The sequence below is a fragment of the Podarcis vaucheri genome (genome assembly GCF_965113315.1).
Source record: "Podarcis vaucheri genome assembly, chromosome: 4".
NCBI lineage: Eukaryota > Metazoa > Chordata > Lepidosauria > Squamata > Lacertidae > Podarcis > Podarcis vaucheri.
In genome coordinates this window covers 105,103,227-105,125,573 of record NC_138762.1, presented here as the reverse complement: position 1 = coordinate 105,125,573, position 22,347 = coordinate 105,103,227, and the positions used below count along the sequence as shown (strand labels likewise).

The window sequence follows — 22,347 nt, the reverse complement described above, 5'->3', positions numbered from 1 at the left end:
AATGCAGCAGCAAAGGAGAGGAGTCACTTCCTGGAGCTACCTGGAGCTAAATGCAATGTCATTTCATTGGCTAGCATCTGCTCCCTGTTTGTGGTCTGACGTTTACAATGCAATCTTATGCATGTCTGCTGAGAAGCAAGCCCCATTGAGTTCAGTGGGTCTTATTCTATTTCTGCATAGGTTTGCAGCCTTGGTCAAGTTAGGTCAGTGGGGAAGGAGTGTGGTGTTCTGGCATTGATGCATGATTGGCATCAAACTGTTCCCCAATCGGTGTTTGCAGGCTACATCAAGCTTCTGGAGCTTTCTCCGCCCCAGTGTCATTTACTCCTAATTAAGGCCTCCAAAATGGGATGCGGGTGGCGCTGTGGGTTAAACCGCTGAGCCTAGGACTTGCCGATCAGAAGGTGAGTGGTTCGAATCCCCACGACGGGGTGAGCGCCCGTTGTTCGGTCCCTGCTCCTGCCAACCTAGCAGCTCGAAAGCACGTCAAAGTGCAAATAGATAAATAGGTACCACTCCGGCGGGAAGGTAAACGGCGTTTCTGTGTGCTGCTCCGGTTTGCCAGAAGCGGCTTAGTCATACTGGCCACATGACCTGGAAGCTGTACGCCGGCTCCCTTGGCCAATAAAGCGAGATGAGTGCCGCAACCCCAGGGTCGGTCACGACTGGACCTAATGGTCAGGGGTCCCTTTACCCTTTACCTTTTAAGGCCTCCAAAATTTCAAAAATAAGATTAGGGACAATCCTGTGCATTTTTTATTCCTCATATCAACATCCATTATCTTGGTGACCTTCTCCCACTGAAACACAACCTGCTGAAAGCTCACCTTGGCCTTCTGTAGGTCACATTCATTGACTCTGAAACTCCTCCCTAGCTGTGGCTTCTGAAGCGACACCTTTTAATCAACTGATTCTAACTGTTTTCTTAATAGTTTAGGGCAGCTTAACTGCTCGATCAAGCTTTGTTTTGCAATGGATATGATTGTGCTTGTGAAAAAACCGCAGTTCAAACACATACCCCATTTACTCTCTGGATAAACAGTTTTTTGGGGTTGGAGGAAAAGAGCTCCTGGACTTCAATGCACATGCACACACTAAACATTTTCCAAAAAGCATCCCCAAAGGCAAAGCTGAGAGGAAACAGGGACAGCATTTTGCCAGGGATAAACAGGAGCTGCTTGCACAAAATAAGGACAAGTCGTCTGTGATTGGTTACTCCCTCCGCCCCCAAATATGGCCACATCATCGTCCATAAGCTACCAGTTCTCATGATCTGTGTGGGATGAAGCAGAAATGCCTCTTTGCTTTCTGGCCTCTTGGCCATTCACTTGTGTGCTGCTGATGATTTATAAGATTTCTCACCTGTCCTTCATCGTGAGGTCCCAGGGCAGGTTTGAGGTTGACTCTGTGGCCAGAAGACCTCAGTCAGTTTGGGACATAGAGCAGCAGTGCTTACCCTTCCTAAATGCACAGCGGTTGGTTCATTTAGTTGGAAACACAAGAGAAGTGCCATCTTTACTCACAAGCTGTGTGCCTTGGCTCCCTGAAGTGAATATTTCATCTTTCAGATATGTAAGCAGAGTTGTATATGTATTTATTTATATTTATCCACCAATGTGAATGCTGCCAGGCCATTTTGCATGCTCTGGTGTATAGCATCTTAAATATTTCCTCTCTCTCTCTCTCTCTCTTGCTTCTGCTTATTTCCCCAACAGAATGAAATGACTTGTATGCTTTTTTTGTAAATACGACTGTCCATGTATTTAAGCATACGATACAATCTGTGCAAGATAATTTTGAACAGAAGGTACTGCACATTTGCAATATGCTACACTAATGCAGGCATCTTCCATTTTCATTCCCTTCATTTTATTTGTGTGTTTGGTGGGGGGAGGGCTAAAAAGGGAAGGAAGGAAGGAAGGAAGGAAGGAAGGAAGGAAGGAAGGAAGGAAGGAAGGAAGGAGGGAGGGAGGGAGGGAGGGAAGGACTTGGATAATATGGAGATACATTTGAGCTGGACGAGAAGATTTGGCTCAGGAGGGAGGTTTTAAGTATGTTTCTGCCAAATCTTTGCCATTTTCTGATATCCCTGTGTAGTGAAAGTAACAGCAACACCACCAACTAGGGCAGTTTGTTCACATGACAATACACAATTCCCCCTTGATGTGTCCCTGATAATAATAAAAAAAAAACCTGCCCCCTCATAAGCTGCTATTTGCACTGGCATGGAAGTGCCGGTTCCCTCAGGGCCTCACCCGGAGGGGCCACTGGTCTTTGCGGGGCTGGTTTCCCCCCGCCCCAACTTTGGCATGGTGGGAGGAGGTGCTTCAGCCCCACCTTGCCACAACAACTGCTGAGGACGTGCCTGCATGGCCCTCTGGCCCATTATGGGGGTGTGAAGTGGAAGAACTTGGGAGCAGATATGAGGGAGAACTTCTTCCCTCTGCTCCGTTCTCTGGGGCCTCTGCAGCAGTCGGTGCTGGACTTCCCACCCTCCCTTCTTCAGTTTTTGTTTACTGGCTGCCTGGTGGTGAGGAGGCATGCCCTTGCTGGACCTTGCTCTTTAGCGCTCACTTGGAGCAAACGTCCATTCAGGTTTTCTGCAGATTTCCGTTTGTTCCTATTTGACTTTAAAGAGGAGGTTCTTGCAGGGGGCAGAAAAGGGGATATGTGGTGGCCTGGGAATCTGATTCAGAATCTGAACCTGAGGAGTCCCAGCCTGTACAGGAGTCCCTGCCTCCAGGGCCGGCTGAGCCGGGGCAGGGGCTTGAATCTGAAGGGCCTGCACCTGTGCCAGATCCTCAGGAGCAGATACCAGATGTATCCACTCTGGCTCTGGAGGTGATTGAGGACCCATTGCCTGCAGGTGCGCCTCTCCCAGCTCTGTCAGGGGAAGGTGAGGTTGCCTCTGGGTCCAGTAACCCTCCAGCCTCTCCTGAGCTGCAGAGGCTCAGGGCAGAGAGGCGGAGGGAACTGGGTTCTCTCAGGAGGAGTGCTCGCCTTAAGGCCAGGAGAGGCGGGTCACCTGTGGGCCAGGACCGCCCTATGCCCCAAAGGAGATAAAGGCCAGTCAGCCCAGTCCCAGGTTGCGGGAGCAACAACGTTGGAAACCTGTTTCTGCCAGCACCCAGACCTCTTTTTCCGGAGTTCCCGACCACGCCCAGCTTCCTGCTTTGGACCCCGCTTCCCCCTTGGTGGACAGTCTCCAGACCCTCAACCCAGGACCAGACACTGACCACACCTCACAGTAACCCCATCCCCCACCCGGGTCCAGCACAGGATAATTGGACATGGAGCTGCCCTAAGTTAGAGCCAGCAATTTCAATGGGTCTACTCTGAGTAAAATATTTCATGGAACGGAGGGGGGAACACCACCCAGGACTACCTTGCAATGATATGTAACCCCAAAATTGCACCCACTGAAATTCTAAGGAAATTCTAATGCACTGAGAAAAATGCGGAAAACTTGAAGCTTCCTTTGCAGGGGAAGAAAGGTTACAAGAAATAGGATAGGTTTCAACATAACAAGGAAGGTGCAGCAAGCTTGTTTTCTCCTTCTCTGGAGGGTAGGACTCAAAACAATGGCTTCAAGTTACAAGAAAGGAGATTCCTATTAAACATCAGGAAGAACTTTCTAGCTGTAAGAGCTGTTTGACAGTTGAATGGACTCCCATGAGAGATGGTGGACTCTCCTTCCTTGGAAGTTTTTGAGCAGAGGTTGGATGGCCACCTGTCAAGTATGCTTTAGTTGAGATTCCTCCATGGCAGGGCTTTAGACTAGATGACCCTCTACAATTCTATGATTTTATTACAGTGCCACCTTGGATTAAGTACTTAATTCATTCCAGAGGTCCGTTCTTAACCTGAAACTGTTCTTAACCTGAAACACCACTTTAGCTAATGGGGCCTCCCACTGCCACCACGCCACCGCCACACGATTTCTGTTGTCATCCTGAAGCAAAGTGCTTAACCTGAAGTTAGCGGAGTCTGTAACCTGAATCATCTGTAACCACTGTACAGTGGTACCTCGCAAGACGAACGCCTCGCAAAACGAAAAACTCGCAAGACGAAAGTGTTTTCCGTTTTTGAGTCGTTCCGCAAGACGAATTTCCCTATGGGCTTGCTTCGCAAGAAGAAAGCCCATAGGGAAATCTCCGGGGACCTCTTTTAAAATGCTGGCGGTCGGGAGCAAAGACTTTCGCCCTCCGCCGGCCTTCAGAAGAGGTCTTGGACCTCTTCTGAAGGCCGGCGGGGGGCAAAAGTCTTTGCTCCCCCCCCCGCCTTCCTTCCCGGGACAGCGGAGACTTCTCTGCTGTCCCGGGCGATCTTAAAATGCTGGCGGGCGGCAGCGAAACCTTCGCTGCCGACCCCCAGCATTTTAAAAGCCCCCGGGGCAGCGGAAACTTCTCCGCTGTCCTGGGCGATCTTAAAATGCTGGCGGGCAGCAGCGAAGCCTTCGCTGCTGCCCGCCAGCATTTTAAAATCGCCCCGGGACAGTGGAGGCTTCGCTGCCGCCCGCCAGCATTTTAAAATCGCCCCGGGACAGCGGGGGCTTTTAAAATGCTGGCGGTCGGCAGCAAAGCCCTCCTGTCCCCGGAGCTTGCGGGGCGGGAGGTGGGGAGAAGGGCTTTTCTTCCCACCGCCAGCCTTCAGAACAGCCTTCTGAAGGCTGGCGGTGGGAAGAAAAGCCCTTGTCCCCCCCCAGCCTTCAGAAGAGGTCGGGGGACAGACTGTCCCCAGACCTGGTCTGAAGGCAATTTCCATAGGAACGCATTGATTGATTTTCAATGCATTCCTATGGGAAACCGTGCTTCGCAAGACGAAAAACTCGCAAAAAGAAAAAACTTGCGGAACGAATTAATTTCGTCTTGCGAGGCACCACTGTACCACTGTATTAGTTTTCCTCCCTTCTTTCCCCCCTGCTGGCTGATGCTTCCTGGTTTTGTGGTTCATTTCCAGCTCCTGCTTTGAGCCAGGGGTGGAGCCCATCAGAAGCTAAAATTTGTTAGGTTTGGGAAACCCATTTCTGCTTCTCTAACAGAACATGGATTTATCCCCCAGCTCATGGACCACCTTAGACAAGTGAGTGGGACCACCACTCAGTCAAATTTCAAAGGAACTTCGTAACCTCATTCTTGAAATCTTTTTTGAAGATGCGCTTCCAAGGAGCGCACTGGGAGCGTGCCTTCCCAAAAACTCTCTGTAGCTGCGGATCAGCTGGTTGTTGGTTTCAGCGAGGCCCTTTGAAGGCTCTGCGGAGTGAGAAATGCTTCTTTAAAAGGAACACTTTCCCCTCTGCTGAGAAGCAGCTGCAAGAGGTGTTTGGGATACAAACTGCTTTCCTAGAAATAATCTTTCTCAAATACTTCAGTTTTAACAGAGCATGTATTTTCCCCTCTCCTCTCCATGGAAAGCAGCTTGTATTTAAAGCACTGGAAGAAGGCCTTTGAATCTAAGTTGTTTCCTGCAATCCCCCCAGCATGAGTTTTTATTTGCACTGGCGGCCAGAAAATTAAGAGCTAAATTTGTGGCTCAGCTCTGGCTTTTCTCCTCTCTTGATACGGCTTATAGCTAACCAAATAAAATTATTACCTGCCTACCACCAGTTCCAAAGGGGAGCTCCCTAGCGCAGCTGATCCCAGCTTGTTGCCAGCGTCTCAGTTGAGCGGCGCTCTCTTCAAGCACCAAAAAACCAAGTTTCCACTGTGCTTTGAAGCCCCGGCAATCAGCTGATATTCAGAGACTAGCTTTGCAGCCAGTGCTGACCCTCTTACAAACAGTGCCTGCAAACCCCATTTTGGCCCAGTCACGGCTGTAGCTACCCCACACTGCCTGACATATATGGGCATGGTGAGTGTGGCTTGGCCAAAGTGGCCTGGCAGGCCAAATGAGTAGACATTGGTGGGCCTAATCAGGCATGTGGGCTGGATGTTCCCCACTCCGACGTATAGGATTGCGCTGTTAAATCTTGAGATCCCCTAAAGAGTATAATGGCTCTGAAGCCAATGTGTTCCATGCTTCCCTCTTCCAAGATAAGTGCTCTTTCTGTCAGGCGAAATGCTAGTGGATTTCAGAAAAGGAAAGGGGGGAAAGCCTAGGCTGACCTTTATCATGTGCAGCTTGTACGGCAGATTTGGCAAGCCAGCAAACATCATTTTTGGTTTTATGGCAGTGGTGTCTTAAATAGTAAGAGATTTGGAGGAAATGGGGTGGGGAGGAAAAGGAGAGAGGGAGAGAAGGAACAACTGACCCCTGCTCAGCATTTACTTAAGCAGAATTGGCATTAATAGAGTATTCTGTCAAAAATTCAAGTTCAGGAAAATGGATTGCTTTGTCCGTAGCAGCCGCTATCTTAGCAGATTGCACTGTCACCGCTTCATGCAGAGAGCATTGCAACACCATTAGTGGACATAAATAATGCACAAGCTCTTATGTGGTACTCAGCTAAGTGCATGGAAACCTTGGGCTCCCGTTGTCAGAAATTCAATGGATTAGTACCTAGATTTATTTTAAGTCTGTAAAGCACTTTGTTCTTGACAGCGTTCAAAGTAGAAAGAGTGCTATCCTGAATGTGCATCTTAATACTGTCACTCCTGTCTTGTAAGAGCAGATGATATATAGCCTGCAATACAGCTTTTTAATATTTAAAACTTTTCACTCGGCAGATGCAAATGTATAGATATTAATAGAGATCTACAGCTGCTTTATTGATCTGGAAATGCAAAGGGGGGGAGGGGAGCCGGTAAGGTAGGATCTGTTAAAAGAACTGTAGCATTTACAGATTTCTCAAATATATAATGTTATGCAAATTGCAACCATAATGATTTATTCTCTTTCGATGTGCCCTGATGACAGAATCATCTGAAATATCACATGCAAATCTCCACCACTGCACAAATGACACCGGCTTCTGTTCTAAGTCTTGCAGTGGTATAATGCCCTTGTATCTTTGCATTTATGCCTTGGTGTATCCATAAGGCTGTGTCTGGCTGACAGCATTACGAAATATATAGCTGATCCAAAGCCCTCAATGTCCCCAGTACACCGGCACATTTCTTGTGCGAGCCCAGGTTCTCCATTCATTTCCCTCCTGATTCATGTCCTCTCTCGCAACTCCTTCGTGGCGAACACTTCTTTTCTTTCAAATCTGAGCTCAAAACCCAACAAGAAATCCCCAACAAGAAACAAAGAAGACATGTAGACGCATTTGTCAGTGTTCATCCCTTTCTACCTGTCCTTTGCCTCTGTTATCCTTCGCTTCTGTTACCTTTGGCTGGGTCTAGACAAAGAAGCGTTTCAGTTTAAAGCATTGCAAATTTAAACAGGGAAAACAGGTCAAGAAAAACGGGACTCCACATCGCCATCTGGTGGCACAACGTTGCATCACATATACAACACATGTCAATCGCTTTTTCTTTACCAGTCTATCTGAGTCCTTTGTTTACCCTGTCTCCACTCTCAAACCTATCTTACAAACCACAGAGGAGAAAGTAAATTTGTGTCTGGGCTGTACCACTTCAGGCCATAGGTGGGGTCTCACGTGACTGACTGCTGCCTCATAGAAAAGCAAAATTCCACTTTCATAGTGGGTGTTTTAATTTTATACGGTGTGCATAGTTTTATGTGCGTGTTTGTATGAAGGAATCTTCCACCACATCCACACCATAGCACATCTATAGGACTTTTACAGTCACGGCTTCTCCGAAAGAACCTTGGGAACTGTAGTTTTCCCTTCACAGTGCTACAATTCACAGCACCCCTAACAAACTAGGGTGCCCGAGGTTCTTTGTGGAGGCGAGCTTTAAATGTATGGTATGACCCATTAACTGAAAATTTACAGTCTTGGCAAGTCTACCACATCTCCAGAGCACTATTCCACACCCTCCAACATTTCTCTGATGAAAATAGGGACGTCCCATTCCATAATGATATTTTTACTATTTATACCCCACACATCTTTCTGGGTTTCCCCAGCCACTATGGGCAGATTGGCAACATATATAAAAACATAATAAAACAATAAGCATTTTAAAAATCTTCCCTATACAGGATTACCTTCAGACCGCTCAGGAGTGGGATAACTCCTTACCCTCCAACATTTCTCCAGTGAAAATAGGGACATTCTAAGGAAAAGAGGGACATTCTGGGATCAAATCAGAAACCGGGGCAGCTTCTTTAAACCAGGGAAGTCCATGGAAAATAGGGACACTTGGAAGGTCTGCTGTTCAGGCACACATATGCACCATTGATTACTACCCGGCTGAAGCCTGTGGTACTCATGATAATAATAATAATAATAATAATAATAATAATAATAATAATAATAATAATAATTTATTTTTCCCCGCCCATCTGGCTGGGTTTCCCCAGCCACTCTGGGCGGCTTCCAACTGAATATTAAAAACAATACAGCACATGAAGGCATCCGGAAGAATTTTGAATCTTGATCACTGAAGGCTGCTCACTTCAGACTGCCAGACTCCAACACATGGAAAGGAGGGACCAGGTAAGGTAAAGGACCCCTGGATGGTTAAGTCCAGTCAAAGGCAGCTCTGGGGTTGCGGCGCTCATCTCGCTTTGCTGGCCGAGGGAGCTGGCGTTTGTCCACAGACAGCTTTCCGGGTCATGTGGCCAGCATGACTAAACCACTTCTGGCATAACAGAACCAGGATAGGACAGAAGGAGTGGATCCAGTGACCACGGCCTTGATCTCCCCCTCCATGTAATGAATGGGGCTTTGTTGTTTATGAGATCCAGACCTCAGTCAGAAGGCAGCTTAACTAGTGCCTCTCAAAATCACTCAACAGAAGGGAAGTGTTAGCTGCCCTGGAAGAAAAGGGGGTGAGGTGGCTCATTGCATGCCCCCCCAAAAAAAAATCCATGTTCTGACTAGGAGCCTGCTCATCAATATTGAATAGCAAGTCTCACGATAACATTTTAATCAAATTGCAAAAGCAAACTTATACCTAAACATGCCTCTCTCCAGGAGTGTTGCTGAACATTAAATGGAACCACATTTTTTGCTTTTTAAAAATCAGAACGTTTGATATATGTTCAAGAAATTGTTCTGCCATGGTGCAGCAATCGTTCCATGGGCCTTTTTCTCCCCCCTTCTGGCCTCTGGATGTGCTGGAGAGTTAAGCATGATAATCCCCCATGCGTTGGAGAGGATAACAGCCCCCTTTGTGTAGATTAAAAGCAGTTTTCTATTGACACCGGGGTGGTAATGCAAGAACAGCAATATCTCATGTGAAGGTCAATCTTTCACAATGCCACTAAGACATAAAATCTTCATTTGAAATAATAACAGTTACCTTTTCCCTTTGGCTGCATGCTCCATGAATTTCCACAGAAGTCATTGAACCAGCAGGCAATGAAGTATTCATTACTGAACCCTACAATATCAAAGTCACAATATGTGCGTCATTAATGCCCATTGGGAGGGGGGGGCTTTGAAACATACTAAGGATATATCAAAGTATGCACACGATAACCTTCACAAATAATGTATGTGGCCGTTATCTTCAAACGAGTTAATCTGCAGCGCGTAAATTTAAACGGCTGGCGTTCCTAAACACATTTACTTGGAAGTAAGTCTCGTGGATTTCTTTGAGGATTTCCCTTCAAATAGATGTTACAGGATGCACTCTTCTGCACATTACTGGGACTAAGGGAACGCTACAGCCTTTCTTTTCATGAAGTGTTTGTCCCCTTGATTTCAACAGACCTGGTTCACACATACACATATTTCACTTGCTTTCTCTAAACTGAGAGGAATGGGCACCTGTGAACTAACCCCACTTAAAAGGACCACATTTCAGGCGTTAAGAGTAGTAGGCCGGCAGCACTTAATTTTGCACTCATTATGTATCAATAACTAGCCCTAAGAGCTGGTTATTGCTATTTATTATATAGTTTAACAATGCCTAAAATAAATCATGGTCTCTGACTTTTGGCTTTACATGGGGAAGTTGTTTCTTTAATACACTCTGCACATGTTCTGTTTTTTTATTACAACATCCTTTCCAGGACTTCATTCCTGTCACAGGAAACATCTCGAGTTGAGCCCTTGTTGAAGGCAAGCTTGTACAGTGGTGCCCCGCAAGACGAATGCCTCGCAAGACGGAAAACTCGCTAGACGAAAGAGTTTTCCCTTTTGGAGGTGCTTCGCAAAACGAATTTCCTATGGGCTTGCTTCGCAAGACGACAATGCCTTGCGAGTTCCTGCGGGGTTCCCCCCCTTTTTTCTAAGCCGCTAAGCCGCTTATCAGCTGATCCGATCAGCAGATAAGCCGCTAAAAGCCGCTAATAGCACTAATAGTGCTAATAGCGCTAATCCGCTAATCCTTCAATGGGCTTGCTTCGCAAGACGAAAAAACTGCTAGACGAAGAGAATCACAGAACGGATTCTTTTCGTCTTGCGAGGCACCACTGTAGTAAGGCACAGCACTAGTTCTGTGAATGAAGAGCAAATAACTGTAAGGTGGGGAAAGAAACCCTTTTGTTAAGTTATCCTACTACAGTTAGAGACTCTGAGCCTCAGTTGTGTTTTGTACTAAAATAAAACATTACGTTTATTTAGGAAGAAGTCGTATGCACCTGAGAACACCTCTGACTCTATTAGAACAAAGGTGTGTAACTATTTGGAGGAAGAAAAACTGTTTGTGAAGATTAGCAGAATTTCTCAGAAAGGCTATGTGTACATTTAAGTTGCCACCTTAAATGGAAAGTTGAGACAAGATGTTCAGGAGAAATGGATAAGCAATTGTGAGGGAACAAAGGGAATTTCCGTGACGGTAGATTAATTTCCCATAAACGTCATCTAACATTTGACTAGAATTTGTAGAACCTGGTCAGGTAAAATGATAACAAGATAACAGCTTAAATAATTTTAATAAGATTAGTGAAATTTCTCCACACCCAGTTCTTTTTATGCAAGTGTGCCCAGCACTGGAGTGCAAGTGCTAATTTGAGCCTTCATACTAAATTGGTGGGCAACCTAGGCCCCTAACCTGATGTTCTTTGGCTCCTGACTCCCTAAAACTCCAACCAGCATGGTTACATGGTCAGGGATGATGGGTGCCAGAATCCAACATCTGTAGGATCACAGGTTGCCACCCCTGCTCTACTGCCAAAGCAGGAAATGAGAGAAAGGGACAGGATATATTTTTGACCTGTTAAACAGCATGGCATGGCATGGTAATACAGTATCTAGTGTTGGACAGTATTTCTGATCACATATTCCGCCTGCTAGTGACATACTTTGCTTGTCTTATCCATCACTTACTTGCTCTGCTTGAATTGACCAAGCAAGAACCTTCAAATTTGTTTCAAAATGTTGCTTTAGGGGAAATTCAGTGGCAGCTCTGATTTCCCAGGTAGGAAGCCCAGCTACTAGATCTGCTTTGTCCAATGTCCTGACATTGGTGTGTGGCCAATCAATAGCAGCCTTTCCACTGGCCTGTAGAGAATACAAAACTAAGAAGCATCATATGCCTTCATCTCTGCTCTGAACTTAAGGTGTAATTTATCTCCAAGTTTATTTCTACACCATTTGGAGAGGGGTGGGGTTTTTTGTTTCTTTGTTTGTTTTTGATCAAGCAGTTTATAAATCTTATAAATAATAGGATCTTCAGCAGAGAGAGACTTTTGTGGGTTCCCTTGCCATCTGAAGCAAGGTTTGTGGGTACCAGGCAAAGGACCTTCTCATATTCAAAGTATGGAATGTTCCCCCTAGAACAGGGATGGGGAACCATCAGCCAGCCTGCCAGGGAGTCCAGTTTGGTCCATGAAGCCATTTCCCCCAATCCATACCCAACCACTGATATCACTGGTGATGTCAACTGATGGGCAGGAACGTCTCCTTTAAGCGAGCAGGTGAGTGAAAGAACAAAGGAGTGTGTACAATGCAGCCTTCTATCTCTTGTCCCCCACAACCCACTTGAAGAACCACGGAGCCACTTCAAAGAGTGCCTTTGCCAAGTGTTTTAAGACAGGCTGCTTGGACAGGAACGTGGAGATTGAAAGCATTTTTGCAAAATGGCTGTTTGAAATGGCCTCCCCCCACCTTCAAACAGCTCTTCTGCAAAGCACATTCACACAGCCCTCCTCCCCCCCACTCCTGTCTGAGGTTCCAGCAGCTAACATGGGAACACAGGGGCTGCCTTAAATCCCTTTGCAAACAGCAAAAGGGCTTTGAAGCCATTGCAGGTTTCCAAGTGCTCTACAGCCAACTGGCTATCCAGCACTTGAAAACCCTGTACACATAGCTGTCAACCGTCCCTTATTTGGCGGGAAAGTCCCTTATCCCAGCACCGTGACCCGCTGCTGTCCCTTATTGATTATGTCCCTTAAATTTCCTGGTTTCAAAGGAAGCAGATCCTCTCCCTCCCTCCCTGCCAGCCAGGGAGGAGGGAGGCGCCAACTGTGTTGCTTGGCTGTGTTACTCACCCAATAAGGAGTCTAAGAACGACTGGGGGGTGAGGCTTGCATGCCTTGTGCCGATCAAATCGGCCGCGTTGCCTGGGGACTCGCCTTTGCTCAGCACTTCCCAGCGGAGAGGTGACAGTGGTTTTCCTTGCTGCATCCCCTTTGCCGGGTTGCTGCATTGTGGGAACCACCGCTTGAGGCTTCGTTTGGCTGCTGGCTGGGCTTTCTGCCTTTGGCTCGGAGGGGCTCAGAAGTTGAACATACATGTGCTCTGAAAATCCCTTATTTTGGCTGCTGATCCCTTATTTCCGAGGCCGCTGGTCCCTTATTTTCAAATCTGTAAGTTGACATCTATGCCTGTACAATACATTTTGAATATGTGTAGGGTCACTCAGCTGTCTATCATGTGATATCATAATGTCCAATCAGGCCCACTAGATTGATCCTGATAAGGATCAGGCCCATGGAACGAAATAGGTTCCCCACCCCTGCAATAAACACATGCCCACCTGGCATCTATTTTGTTGACCATTCAGTGCCAGAAAACTGTTTCTTTTCACAGGCCTTTGTATTTTATTTTATACCTACTGATTGCTTTTATTTGGCTTTTGAGCTCTTGCTGCCTTTTTTAGTTTTATAATATTTTATTTTCCATTTCTTGTAAGCTACCCTGGAAATTTATATGGAAGGTGTAGAAATGTCCATAATATATAAATCAAATAATAAAAATGGTCCAGATATTTTTCCATAGAAACTGCCAAACCTCTTGATTGCAATAATGGACTCATTTTTCCTTATCCAAAGCAATGGATTTGTTAATGGGCAAAGAAGGAGCTCAATTGCCACTGCACATTTACTTGCTTATTTTCTTAAAAGGGAGAAACCAAATTCTAAACCTGTGTGGAAGAAACTTCTGAGAAACATTCCCTGTGAATCCTACTCAGTGCTGGGGAAAATACAGTTTACACAATCAGAGATGCGCCTTCTTTGCTAATACAACTTTTCCAGCAATACTTCATATCTGCCACCCATTTTGCAAGCATTTGAAATAGGTCTTGGGCAGTGCTATTTTTCTTGAAGAAGAGGTGCCGGAACTTATCATGAACACTTCCTTTATTCTCTTTTCATACAAATTAAAAAGTTTTAAGACAGGTGTTCAGATACAGATTTTGCTGTTGGCATGCTTAGTGTCAATCTACACAAAGTGTATTTGCTGTGTCAGGAAGATTTTGGACATCACATGGCAAGGCAAAGTCTCAAACAAAGATGTGCTCTCCCAAGTCCACATTCCCAGTGTGTTCACACTCCTGTCTCAGTGGCGTCTACGCTGGCTTGGTGATGTCCACAGAATGGAAGATGGCAGGCGCCCCAAGGAAGTGCTTTATGAGGAGCTGGCTTCAGGCACCAGGCTTGATCAACTCTAATAATAATAATTTATTATTTATACCCCGCCCATCTGGCTGAGTTTCCCCAGCCACTCTGGGCGGCTCCCAATCAAATGTTAAAAACAGTACAGCATTAAATATTAAAAGCTTCCCTAAACAGGGCTGGCTTCAGATGTCTTTTAAAGATAGGATAGCTGCTTATTTCCTTCACATCTGAAGGGAGGGCTTTCCACAGGGCGGGCACCACTACCGAGAAGGCCCTCTGTCTGGTTCCCTGTAACCTCACTTCTTGCAATGAGGGAACCGCCAGAAGGCCCTCGGCACTGGACCTCAGTGTCCAGGCTGAATGATGGAGGTGGAGATGCTCCTTCAGGTATACTCTATGTTATAAAGATGTCTGTAAACATGACATAAGGGCTGGCAACATTAACACCACCATATGGGAATCCCTTACAGATGACCACAGACAGTCAGGTCATGTAAACACAGCAGAGACTAGAGGAGGAATGACTGCTGAGAGGATCACAGAGAGAAGAAACACCATGGTGTATCTGTAACAGCAAAACCGGACACCTTCATCTGCCCCAACTGCAATGAAACATGTCTCTCCTATATCAGTCTCTGCAACAGGTGCAGTAACTCTCCAACAGTTTGCCTTTCCCCCAACTGCACAGTCTTCCATTGTCTCTCAAGACAGACGGATGCCAGCAACAAGAAGGACGTGAAAGAAAATAAGACCTAGCAGTAAATTAGAATGGATCTGGATTACAGGGTTTCCAGATAAAACATTACAGGACACGTCACAATCAAACACAAACACTTCTGAATTCCACTGTGCTCTTTCATTGAAATTCTGAGGAAAGCTCTGTAAGTGCGGGTTGTCCAGTGCTTAAGTGTCTGGATGAGGCCCATACAATTTATGGCCCGTACATTTACCATGGAGATTTTGCAACTGCAATTTAAGATACTTCATAGCCCATTTTTTCTCCACTACGTTAATGTGCCATTTGGGGAATATTATTAAAACAAGATGGAATGCTTGTAATTTGTGACATCACTTTTTAGAGTCTAATCCACAACCCGGTTAATGCTTGTATTATGATGATTTAGCCCAATTGGCACCAGTGTTTATGTCTCTGTGACACAATTATCTTAAATCCAACTATTCTGGTTTATCTGGCTTGGGAATTAGGTTGCTGAACCCTGAATGAACAGTTAAGAACCATCGTATAGTGCATCATGCTGGGTTTAAAGCCAGGTTTTCAGTTTAATATGATTTACACATTTTATTGTTATTTTAGTAACAAATTGTGAGATGGAAATCATACCTTGTCCCGTCTTGTGGGGTTTGCACATTAAAAAAATTACACATTTAAAACAATAGGTGGCGCTTTTCCCCTTCAATGATTGCTTTTTATCAGTTACTTGTGCTACTGGCAATGGGTATTCACGGGGATTTTTGAATATTTGGCATAAAGATACAAAATAATAATAATAATAATAATAATAATAATAATAATAATAATAATAATAATAATAATAATAATATATTTTTGTCATACTTTTAAATTCACTCTGCTGAGTGGAAAGGCTATTTTTCAGCACTGTCTCCCTCTCTTTACAGTGTACTTTTATAATGTACTGTTAATTCACTGTTAAGATTACAAATAACAGGACTTTTGCAAATTATTGCCCAGCCCTTTTGGAGGCTGTACAGTGACAACAAATTAGCACCACACCATTATAAAACCCTGAAGGTCTCAAGGGGCAAGAGAGCAACGTGGAGTGTGCATATATATTGTTATTAACCCTGAAACCATTTCCCAGATCCAGTTCTACATGCACAAAATTCCGCTTGACTTTGCCAACCCCACAGGAGCAGAGTGACCACATATGCATGGCCAAAAAACAAGAACTCCATCATGAGAGGGAGGAAATAGGACACAGATTTGAAGGGGGTAAGCAGGGGGTAAGCAGCAAATGCTTATATATAATCATAGATAAAAATTTAGTTGCAAACCACCCCTGTCTCCAAGCAGCACTGACTCCAGAGGTACCAAACAATTACCCAGCAGTCCTGTTTCTTTCGGAATTAGGGACAGTGGAGACTGAATACCCTCCCAGTGTCCCTATTTTCCAGGGACGATCCTGGAATTATGAAAGCCATCCTGGAATGTCCTTGTCACCTGGCGAGCCACATCTGGGGTGCTGACTCAGTGTCAATCATTGTGCCCAAAGCAAAGCCCAAATGGCAGGGAGGTATTCTTATTAGCAACGGCTGCAGCTCGGACTTTGGTGGCAAAGGGGTGGAAGGAAGAAGAAGTCCCGACAATAACTGATTGGCATAACAAGCTACAAGAGAGACAGTTAAAAACAAAAATTTATGGAAAAGTGGGATAGATATAAGATATATGTTCAAAAACACAGCAAAGGTTCGCTATCTATGCTAGCATTTGATTGATATTGGAGAGAGACAGAGTTGAGCAATAAGACCAAGGGTACATATTGATATAAGACTGTATTAGACAAAATGTAAAGAAATACAGTGGTACCTCGGGATGCAAACAGGATCCGTTCCGGAGCCCCGTTCACATCCTGAAATGAATGCAACTGGCATCTGCGTGTCTGCGCGTGCGCAGGTCACGTTTCGTCGCTTCTGTGCATGCGTGTGAAGTCATTTTGACAGTCTGCACATGCGCGCGCGGCAAAACCCGGAAGTAACGTGCTCCGTTACTTCCGGGTCGCCGCAGAGCGCAACCCGAAAATACTTAACTTGAAGCACATTTATCCCAAGGTATGACTGTATACAATAATAAGAGTACATTCAATTGTAAAAAAGGAATATACAACGGGATAGACAGGAAGTCCAAAGGGTTGGTACAGATATGACTTTGGAATAGTTTTTTGTCCTTGTTTCTTTTCCTTTCCTTTTTTGTTATCTTTAGGTATATAAACTCTGTATATAAAATTTGTATACATGTTGAAATTTATATGGTAATAAGCATTGTATTGTAATATGATATTCTTTGCCGATGTAACATAAGAACATTAATAAATAAATAAAATGGCAAAAAAAAAAAATTGGCACTTATCAGCACTAGATCGCGCACTTTTTAGATGCACACTTTGCTGCACTGTTCCGACACCCATTTCTGCCTTCAAATATTCACACAGGCACACAGGGGTGCCACCTGGAGCAGATCACTTCACCCTGCTCTGTGGCAGGGCTGCCCCTTTCTACTGGATCTCAGAGATAGGAGATCTCATGTTGCATCTTTAGGCCTGGAGATGCAGCAAGGTAGACCTGCAGTAGATGGTACAGGACTTGGGTGTGTGCTTGGTCTGACTATAACAGGTCCCCTAATTCTGTTTGGATAAGAAAATTGGCTTCCAGGTGGAAAAGTCAAAATTAGAAACAGAACTGTTAGAACCCAAAACTAAGAATTTGTCAAGATTGTATAATTTGCTGTTGAAATGGAATACTCAGGATGAAACGGTGAAATCTGTTATGATTAAATGGGCACAGGATGTTGGACATAATATTATGTTTGCTGACTGGGAACAGTTATGGAGCACAGGTATGAAGTTTATGGCATATAATGCCTTAAGAGAGAATATTATGAAAATGATATACAGGTGGTACATGACCCCAGTCAAGCTCGCAAAAATCTATCATTTGCCTGATAACAAATGTTGGAAATGTAAAGAAACGGAAGGTACATTCTTTCACCTTTGGTGGACATGCCCAAGGATTAAGGCTTTCTGGGAGATGATATATAATGAAATGAAAAAGGTATTTAAGTATACCTTCCTGAAGAAACCAGAGGCCTTTCTCCTGGGCATTGTCGGCCAATTGGTGCCAAAGAAGGACAGAACTTTCTTTATGTATGCAACAGCAGCAGCAAGAATACTTATTGCAAAGTATTGGAAGACACAAGATCTACCCACCCGGGAAGAATGGCAGATGAAGGTGATGGACTACATGGAATTGGCAGAAATGACTGGCAGAATCCGAGACCAGGGAGAAGAGTCGGTGAAAGAAGATTGGAAGAAATTCAAAGACTATCTACAGAAATATTGTAAAATTAATGAATGTTAGAAGGATGTTGGATAGAAACTAAGTGGTTTCCAGCTGTAATGCTTTAAGAGATATGAAAAAAGAGGTTTTACAAATGGTAAAAGTTTAATGGTAAGGATTTGCTGAACTAACAAATCAAACTGGAATACAAAGAAGGGAGGTATGAGGAGGTCCGAGGAAATAAGTGTATGGAAGTTATGTTATTGAAAATTAATGTGTGTTTTTAACTGTTTTTTTATTTTGTATGTTTATTTTTCTTTTTTCTTGTTATATCTTAAAAACTTTTAATAAATATCTTTTTTAAAAACAAAAAAACAAAAACAGGTCCCCTAATTCTGCAGCCTCTGGAGTGGCAACCTTCAGATGTTTCTCAAGGATGCTATCTTCCTTAGCTTCAGTCCATGGTGGGGTCGGTCCTCTTCATTCTTCAAGGATGTGTGTCCTACATCTAGTTCTGTGGCTGGGAGCAAGTTCGTTCTCGCAGCTTGGATGTATCCATAATATTCTCAGCCACTCTGGTTTCTGAGAAGTATAGAAAGCCTTGTCTTGCTATATGTGGCTCTTGTAGACAAGGTAAAAACCAAACTACAATCTTCCATAACTTTAAAAAGTTAAATCAAATCACTCCAAAATCATCTTCCAGTATGAACTCATTTACATGTTTTCTTGATGTCGTAAATAACAACATCTTATTTTATATTTACACAATAGTCTGCATAACTATTATTTTAGCAAGGTTACTGCATTGGGTGATTTGACTAATATTAAATATGTATGAATTTTCCATGCTGTTCCCTAGAGGCCTTCAGAAACAATATGCATTTCAATAGACTGATAAGCAAAGTTTAAATGTAAAGACAAAGCCCTTAAGAATCCTGCATCTTTGGCTCTTTTGGTTTAATTGTTAACCTCTAATTTTCACCTCAAATAAACATTTAATAAAGGATTATTACTGTAGGGTTTGCAAAGTTAAGTAAATTAATTGCAATCCCCCCCCCCACACACAACAGACTAACAGTTCTGCATCTGCCTTGATAAATATGACATGATTGATCTTAAGAGTATTGACTTTTTACAACCCCATTCATGCTGATGAATTAAAAATTTTTCCATGAAGCTGTCCAAGAAAACTATTTACTGTAGCTTTAAAATCTAAAATCTTTCCAACTGTGGCATTAAACTGAGGTTACTGGCAGCATTGGCTGAAAATAAATTGTGATTAACATATTAACAACATTAAGTCAATTATATGATACAGAGAAACTATTGTTGTTCTATATTCCTTGTAGTTATCTCCCAATGTACACCAGAAGGATCATGGATGGCCTGTTAACACAGCTTATTTGGCTATTAACAACATTACTTAGACTTTTCTTCAACTTGGTGGCTGCTTCTGTATCAACAGTGTGTGGTTTTAGCTGCTTTGAACACTCAGCGTAGCTCTCCTGCAGCATCATAGACCTGGAGGAAGATGTTTTGCTGATGGGGAAATACCGTCTTATAGAGCGAAAAATACGATACGTGACAGAAGGCAGACCTACCTCATCCAGGGAAACACGCAGCTGGGACACTAGCTGAAGTTTTACAAAGGCACTTCTGGCCACAGCTTCCATGGAGGCTCCAAGGAGCAAAGCTATTAATAGGCCCAAATAAAAAGTCATGAAGGTTTTGAGTTATCCAGAACTCTTATTCAGGCTTTTAAGGAAAATGAGGAGGAGACGGGTGAAGAGAAAAGGATCTTGCTGATCATGAGAAAAAGCCCCCATCTGATGTCTGTAATAGTCTTCTTAACAGGAAATGGAGGAAGTGTTTTGCCTTCCTTATTAGGGTACATTTTGCCTGGTGCAAAAAATTACTGTATTTTTCGCTCTATAAGACACACCAGACCATAAGACGCACCTAGTTTTTGGAGGAGGAAAACAAGAAAAAAATATTCTGAATCTCAGAAGCCGGAACAGCAAGAGGGATCGCGGCGCAGTGAAAGCAGCAATCCCTCTTTCTGTTCTGGCTTCTGGGATAGCCGCGCAGCCTGCATTCGCTCCATAAGATGCACACACATTTCCCCTTACTTTTTAGGAAGGAAAAAGTGAGTCTTATAGAGCAAAAAATACAGTATGCTTTGAGCATAACCTAGGGTTGCCATATTTCAAGAAGTAAAAATCCGGAAACAGTTGCTGAGCTCTTTTGTTGTTGTTGTTTTTGTTTTGCAAACCTCCGAAATTGTTGAGCTTCCACCAGGGAACACATAAGATATCCCAGACAATTACTATTACATTCCAGCTGATATGGTGACCCTAGCATAACCAGCTTAGATCACTGCAGCACACGCTATATGGAGCTACTTTGAGTAGCATTTGTCAACCTCAGCTATTGCAAAATCAGATTTTGTTCAATCTGTGCTAGCTTCCAGTATTGTCTGATCGCAATTCAAAATGCCAGTCGTTGCCTGTAAAGCCCTGAATGGTTTGGAGCCAGGGTATTTGAAGGGCTGCCTATTCCCACATGGATGTGCCCAACCTCTGTATCCTTTTATCTATCCTAGATCCATAAAACAAACACGATTAACTTCCAATTGCTTGTAAACAGACATGTGCAACAACCAGTAGTCCTGGAAGAGGATAGACAACTCCTTCAAATACCACATCACCTAGTTCAATTGGGCCCAGAAGAGGTTAATAACTAAAATCATGGAGACACCTCTGAATTGGCTGTACCTAGAGAAGGTTGCCACCGCTCACCAGGATTCTTGAACCAACTGCATCTCTGTACCATGATGGCAGAATTTGGAAATTTTTACAGATCATCAACAACTTGGCCTAAACTTTTGTGAACTATCAGATTATCACACCTCCTTTTCGCAATCTCTCTTACTACAAACAACTCTACATTTCATTGGAAAGCATAGTGTCCAAGATATTATAAAAAAACTCGCCTCAGGGATCTTATGTGTCTGGAATCAATAGTGTGTTATACCATTTTTGTTACTCTATGTCAGGGGTCTGCAACCTTTAAGACAAAAAGAGCCACTTGGACCCGTTTCCGAAGAAAAAACAACAACTGGGAGCCGCAAAACCATTGCGACATTTAAAACAAATATAACACTGTGAACGGCTTACTGTGCTTGACTATTTCCTGAGCGGCTACAAAACTAGCATATGTTGTGGAATTTGCAGACTTCACCCAATTCTTGAAATTATTTTTGCTCCTATCAACCTTCCTCATAAGTTCTGCAATAGCTTTTCGTCTCTCATCTCCATCTGGATATTTTTCAGCAAAGGCTGTGTGTTTATTGTGGAAATGTCTTGCAATATTTGACTTTTTGTTGTTTGCAAATTTCTCACCATATATTAAGCATACTGGTAAACCAGTCTTGTCAGTAGAGAAGGCAAATGATTCTGTCCATGTATCATTAAACATTCTGTTTTCTTCAGAAATTTTTCTTTTCTTGCCTTTATCCATGGCTGGCCTATCGGGGGTCCAAAAGAGGGACGTAACTAGAAATCAGAGGGCCCCATAGCAAAATTTGCTATGTCCAATAATCAATGCCCCAAAATGCCATAGAAAATTAATCAGGGCCCCAGTGTACCATAAATCATAATCAGTGCCTGATGTAAATAATAATTAATAATGAGGGCCCAATGTCATCCTCGTCATTTTAAAATAGCTTTTTTTGACACTTTTTAATTATTTTTTTGTTTGACCCCTCAGAATTACTCCTCCTCATAGAAATAAACGTTAAATTAACAAGTTACCTTTTTTTGAGTGTGTGTTCTTCACTCCCCTTCAAAACAGTGACCAGCTTACATGCCCCCTTTCAATGCAGCCTGCTTACAGCCCTCAACCAAAATGGCCGCTCCCGCGACTCCCACGTGCGCCCACAAAGATGGCGCCGACGATTTTCCCTTATCGGTGCCCTTTAAAGAAATGGCCGCCGCAGCTTCAACCCACGCCTAGAGGAGGCTAGAGAGGGAGAAAAGCGGGGGGGAGGAAAGCAGCGAGGACGGCAGAGAAGGACTGCCGGGAGTGGAATCCCACACACCGCGAGGGGAAGGAAGGGAGAGGGTGCGAGCTGGAACGGGGCAAAGAGGGCGGTCCCCGGTCATGCCTGGCCTTAAATGGGCTAGGCCACGCCTCCCCGGCCCCGCCGATTGGCGGGCAGGGTTGCAGGGACGCCCGGGGATTCCCCTGTTCTCGCGGGGGCAAAAGGCCAGCCCCCGCGAGTGGAGTGTGGGAGGGGTTAGCTCGCAACCCCGTCTCCTCTCTAGCTCGGAAATGGCTTTGCGGAAAATGCGCCTCCTCCCCTCGCCTCCGCCCCGGAGCCGCGGCAAAGGCGTTAAAGAGCCGCATGCGGCTCCGGAGCCGCAGGTTGCCGACCCCTGCTCTATGTTATATAAGCCACACTCAGGTGCTGAAAAAATCCAATAGCGATAATTTAATTTCTGTTGGTGATCTGCA

General features: G+C 44.3%; 2 long non-coding RNA genes across 2 annotated transcripts; one reads left to right on the top strand and one right to left on the bottom strand.

The window, feature by feature from the left end:
- The first annotated feature begins 1,543 nt into the window (after positions 1–1,543).
- LOC309531772 lies at positions 1,544–15,755 on the top strand. Its single transcript, XR_014219444.1, has 3 exons — positions 1,544–1,572; positions 14,271–14,444; positions 15,642–15,755. It is a non-coding gene; the product is annotated as an uncharacterized lncRNA (long non-coding RNA).
- Positions 15,756–21,233: 5,478 nt separating this feature from the next.
- LOC309531810 lies at positions 21,234–21,982 on the bottom strand. Its single transcript, XR_014219464.1, has 2 exons — positions 21,645–21,982; positions 21,234–21,358 (listed from the first exon to the last, which is right to left on the bottom strand). It is a non-coding gene; the product is annotated as an uncharacterized lncRNA (long non-coding RNA).
- Positions 21,983–22,347: the final 365 nt, after the last annotated feature.